The sequence below is a fragment of the Etheostoma spectabile genome, chromosome 17 (assembly GCF_008692095.1).
Source record: "Etheostoma spectabile isolate EspeVRDwgs_2016 chromosome 17, UIUC_Espe_1.0, whole genome shotgun sequence".
NCBI classification, from domain to species: Eukaryota; Metazoa; Chordata; class Actinopteri; order Perciformes; family Percidae; genus Etheostoma; species Etheostoma spectabile.
Window position 1 is genome coordinate 18,367,744 of NC_045749.1, and position 6,232 is coordinate 18,373,975.

Sequence of the window (6,232 nt, forward strand, 5' to 3'; positions counted from 1 at the left end):
GAAAATATTCACATTTAAGAAGCTGGAATCAGAGATCTTTTTTACTTTTTTCTTAAAAAATGACTAAACCGACTAATCGATTATCAAAATCATTGACGATAAGATCAAAAGTTGACAACGATTAATCTTTGCAGCTCTAGAAATGAACAATAATTCCATTTGAGATGTTGTAGGTAGGGAAAGGATTGGTGAGGGGAGGCGTTTCCAGATGCAGCAGGCACTGTACACCCACTGTAACTCACTACCAGCTCAGCACCAAACAGCAATCAGGAACAGTTAGCTGAAGTGGCTGGATCATAGTGGCACATTTAGTAGCAAAAGAGTCAGATATTTCCCTCAAAAGTCAGGACAGGACAATGTAACACATTGGGGGCCCTAAACATAGGAATGGTTTAGGAGCCACTGGTCCAGACAGAGGTGACAGCCTCTAAACATGGTAACATGGTTGGAAACGTGGTAGAAATGCCAATACCTCTATATGGGAAGAAAACCCTGACTGCTATTAGTAGGCTATAGATTATACTTACTAACCCCTGTTTTGATACAAAAAATTAATTAATCTAATTACACACTTCCCTTTCAACGGAAAAAACTCCCTCACTCCCCAATGTGAGTCGAGTGCAGATTTGAGTCGCGCATGCTCAGATTTAAAGGATTTCTGGCATTACGTGTTATGCCCATAGACAGTTAAAGAAGTGGACTAACATATCCCGTTGTTCTGGACGTAGACCAGTGAAGTAAAATGGAAGCACTTTTGTGGTTATGGCTAGGCATTACTGCGCAACCTCCAACTGAGCTTGATAACGTAGTTGTGACGTGGGCATAGACTGTATATTCATTATTTATTAATTATTTATTAATTAATATTAGCGATCTATGAACTTGGTTAAGTAGGTTCATTTTTGCTATATTGACATTACAGAAGTCTCTCTTAGCATCTTAGCATCTTGTATGCTACTTGTCGCAAAGTGAGGCATGCGCAACTCACAGCTTCACCCACCGCAAAGTGACGCGCGCGCGACACAAATCTGCTCTCGACTTAAATCGAGGAGTGACCACCTCCTTCACTAAATGTCTGCGTCACAGCGCATCAAACATTTTCCAATGCAAGCAAAAGCAAGAATATCGCAGAAGCAAAATCAGATAAATTCTACCAAAGTGCCACAAGATAACACACATGCCTGAGTTTAACCACCATTGCCAACCATTAGTTTTTTGCGCAACATACTTGTATACAGCGAGTATACGCAACTCAGCGTTAAAAACAACCGTAGCTAGCTAGCTACGCCACTGGACTCACCGGGCTGCACGCGCCGCGCCTCGGTGCGTTGTCCTTATTCGTTCAGGCATTCATTTCTCGAAGGCCAGCTGCTCCAGCGGCGCTTTACGTGCACGAGGCACGGACCGACGGTGGTCCGTAAAGACATTCCTTAATACTGAGAGAGAATTTTTTCTCTCACTTCCAGGACCAAATGTGGCTGAAGTTGCGGTCCACTGACGGTCACACCCCCGGGTCCGCGAAACGATGACAGCAGCGGGGCTCCCCAACATTTTATTTTGATTTCATCCCGTCCTCTTCCCACAACATGTCTTTCTTCTGATTCCAATTTGACCGCATCTCCATTTCAGTCAGTTAAATGTAACTGTAGGCTACATTAAGATACTTTCTTATATTCACGACTATCACCAGCCATTCCCATACATTAGGATAATATTTGCTAATGCTAACTCCCAACATGCCTTGTGCGGCACGTTTAACCCTTGACCTCGCGGGTCATATCTATTCTCGCAGCTATGGGCGAGATTTGATGGTAGATATATCAAGAAGGCAGTTAAAACTGTCAGCATATGGTCCTCCTTATCTTTGTAACGGCCTTTAAGCCTCCCCTGGCAAAATTATATTGTATTGAGTTTATTATGTATTATATACTTTTATATGTCATTAGTGTTCTGTTTCTTGTTTTTGCAATAAAGATGACATAAAAAAATAAATTGAAAAAAGAGATTTGATGGTAGATTGTCTTCCTCCTATGTTAGGCTGCTAATTCCTCAATTAACTGATGCCCCATAACATGTTTAACCTGTATAATTTGAACTTTTACGTTTTGTCATATAGGCTATTCTTTTTTATCAGAACTTCTTGTTAGATGCATTGCCCCCCAATGCACCCCCCACCCCAGTGAAATGTTGCCCTGGTCTAGAACAACCCAGCTATGTGGAAAACAGTGTGCATGAATAAAAAAAAAGTGCCTTATGACCTTTGTTTCTCTTTCCCGGGAGAATAAACTCCAAGTTGTCAGCACGCACACATACACCCACCTCCACACTCTGCTGGATGAATCCAGAGATGTCCATTTGTTCATGGTTGCTGACCCCATTGTGCTGATTCACCTGAACTAAATATGATGTGACATTAAGATGAGTGCACTGTAGGCCTACCTGCGGGTCTCTTACACCATTTGTGTCAACGACGTGAAAACACAGCTGACAAATGAGAAAAAACAGAGACAAAAGGTTTCAAAACATTACATTTGTGATTGAATAATTGACTGTGACCATTTTAATCATTCTGATACCCGTATTTTGAGACCTCCTTAATGAATTAATGAAACACATGCAGGGATGAAATTCTTTAATGAGTAGCAGTAGCCAGACTTCTTTTCATCAGGGGCCACTGGCAAAATGTCTGCCATCTAGGAATGCACCATCCATGACGGAGAAAGAAGGCTACCTTGAGTGTTTTTTTTTTAACAATTCTCCAAACCACTCTTTCCGTTCTCTCCGTTATTTGCTATATTGTCTTTCTTTGCAGGTTCAATAACACACAACACCCGAGGGTCATTGTGTTTGTGCAGACATCAGCTGATTTCTGCTTCGCCACGAGGCAGAGTGAGAGAGAATGGAGAGAAAGACAAAAGAGAGAAAGAAGTAGCCAGACAGACAGAGCGAGAGAAAGCAAAGTCATCCACCTCAAACTGTAAACTGGCTCAGAGTATGAATGCTTCCTCCTATCTGTGTCCTTGAGTGGATGTCCCACTCCCGCCCTCCTCTGCTCTGCTCTCTCTGTCAGGCTCTTTGTAGATGTCAGGCTGTAGAGGAAAAGTGCCTGTGATGCTACATCACAACATGACACTAGTGAACATGGACTTCTCTTTCCAACTGTCTTCACAAGTTACCGTGTCTCTCAGCCTTATTCAGCTGGAAGCATCTAAAGTCATTTTAAAATAGTTAGCAATGGGTGGACCCTTTTACTGGCCTCCTGCTTGCTATTTCTGAACTCATTAGATCACGTTAACTAGAGTATGATGTAAACTCGTGTCTACACACACAGGAAGTAAAATCCCAGAAGTACCTCTCAGTGGATCTTTAAATGAAAACCCTGCCAAATGACATTGTTATGTAAGGGAATAGGTTTGGGAAATACATTTGCTTTCTTACTGAGAGTTAGATGAGAAGACTGATAACACGGCTACTGCCAAGAGAGGTATCAATCTTCTCATGTAACTCAAGGGAAGAAAACGAATATTTTCCAAAATGTTGAACTATTCCTCAAACTTAGTTTAGTTTATGACATCTCCTTTTCATATAAAATGACCTCTGAGCTCTGATGTCTTTCATTTTACCAATACCAACCTAAATAATTTTCCCTCTAACTTTAATCTGCTTTTTCTTATCATAGTGAACTGTACTGATAAGTAGGAGAGAAAGAGAGAGAGAAAGAGAGAGAGAGAGAGAGAGAGAGAGAGAGCTTCCCAGTTGAAATCAGATCAGTTACACAGTAATACAGACTAATTCTTTTACCTTCAACATGCTTAAAATGTAACAAAGCCCCCATGAGAAACTTTCTATCAAATAGATAGCAAGATACAATGTTAATCAGTCGACCAAAATTAAATCAGGATTATCCTGGCAAAGCTGTATAGCTTACAGAGTGATATTTTACCAAAGTATTTGGAAAAATGCCCAAAAATGAGCCATTACGTCTACACCCACTGCTCAGAAGTGAAGTTAAGCCCGCAGAAGAATTTGCTAATGGGTCTGTGTGGAAGGGCTCGGGCTCAGTGAAAAGCAGCTGGCAAAGACCAAGAAGTCAAGATAACTCATGTAACCATGACCACATTTAATCAGCAGCAGGCTCTTACACAAAGACAATAAGCAGTTCATTAGAGTGAATGCTGAGCCGGTGCTTTGCAAAGGAAAACAGTCCCACACCCTGGCAACACTTCTGTTTGTTAGTACAGTGCTCTTGGTTTTACAGTTAAAGACAGAGACAGATAGACACACCAACACACACACACACACACACACACACACACAGACAGACAGACAGACAGACAGACAGACACACACACACACAGACAGACAAGCACACACACACACACACACATAGATAGACAGGCACACAGACACACACACACACACACAGACAGACAGACAGACACACACACACACACACAGACAGACAGACAGATAGACAAATTCCTAAAAATAATACATTAAAAATGATCATTTTCAAGCTTGAATTCTGAATGGTTTCACCAAAGTGTTTAATCCTCAATGCTGCCAACCCTTCACCTTCCCATCGCTACTTTGGAAAAAGTGAAGAAAGCCTGAGGAGCTCTGGAGGCTGTGCAGCAGCTTGGAGAAATTTAGGCTATGTGTGTGTGTGCCAGGCTGTATTGATTTGTGTGGTGTTGCTGGCCAGACATGCCTCCCAGAATGGACAGAAGACAAAGAAATCAGACAGAACGGCTACTCATACTGTACAGCCTGGCTACCGATCACATTTTCACGCCTCCGTCGCCGTGGAAACCCAGCATCGGCTGAGCCTGGAGGGTGACAACAAACCCCATGTCGGTAGAGAGAGAGAGAGTTTGTTTGCACCCTGGCAGCAGGTAGAGAAAAAAAGACCTCTTCTTTCTGCCATGACAAAAAAACTCCCACTGCAGTAATTCTGCAGCTGACAGCTCTCTCTCACACGGAGGCAGTGTGAAAGTCCAACTAAAACAAGCACGAACAGCCTGGATCAGAAGATTATTTGCCTCTCTGTGTGTTTGCTTTCAATGAGAGATGCCATTCACACCTTTCAATTGCTATTCATTTCTGCAATCGCTCACATCTCGTCTACACAATGTGCTGCCTTTGTGCGCTGAATTAGACCTATTGTGTGTGCGAACCTTCAGCCGCCCGTATCAGGATCTTTCATCGCTTTGCTTTTATGCACACAGAGAAATTCATTTCAGCTCTTTTATTACAGCACAAGCCCACATTACCATTACCTGCCTTTTTATACAGCCAAATAGAATTAATGAGTGTTTGGTAGCACCATAAATGTAACCACAATGCTGACACATGGACAAATGTGAGCTTTAGATTAGAAACACTCCTGTTTTGCAGCCACCAAACATCATGTTTTAGTTCCCAGAAAAATAACTTACATTAGAACAATATTGAATGTATTTTTTTCCACCTGTGCTGGATGCCAACATTTAGCCTAAACCCCGTTTCCATTGTGAATTTGTATTTTTGGTGGTGAAGACACTTGGGAGCTTGTTTCTGTGAGTTGCCCGTGCAGTGTCACGTTTCACGTTTTCTGTTTCCTGTTTTATTTTGAAAGTTCTCTGTTCTCCCTTGTGCAGGGCGGACGCCCAGGTCTGCAGCAGCGCCAGATGGTGGTTCATTAGATCCTGTGTGTTGCATGTTTGGTGTGAAGCGTAGGAGGAGCGGGGCGGATGTTTGTTCCCATCAACAGCCAGACTTTAAGTATGGCTTCACTCCTTAATAATGCCTCAGAGCGCCTGCGTGCCTGGCAAGCAAAGTGATACTAGAGTGTGATGGCAATATTTGGCAAGATTTGTGTTTTGTTCTTGCTTTAAGTCGCATTTTTGCGTATTCAAAGAAGATTAATGATTATTTTAGCACTTCTGATGTTTAAATCCCTACATCACATGCAAGAGGGTGGAAAAAACAACAAAACTCATATAATGTACTCATACTCATATAACCATGTAGACATCATTTAGAGGGTTTTCACCGGCGTCACGTTCTGGGCAGTAACCCGGATGCGCGGCCATATTGGAGGCATTCAGCGTAAACAACTGAACAGAGTACATTGGAGTATTGTGCACTTTGGATACTTTAAGTGAATGTAGCCATTTCTAAACAACAGGAAAGCATCCAAGAGGCAAAGGCACATAGGGACGGACATGGACCACAAGAAAAGGCGCAATAT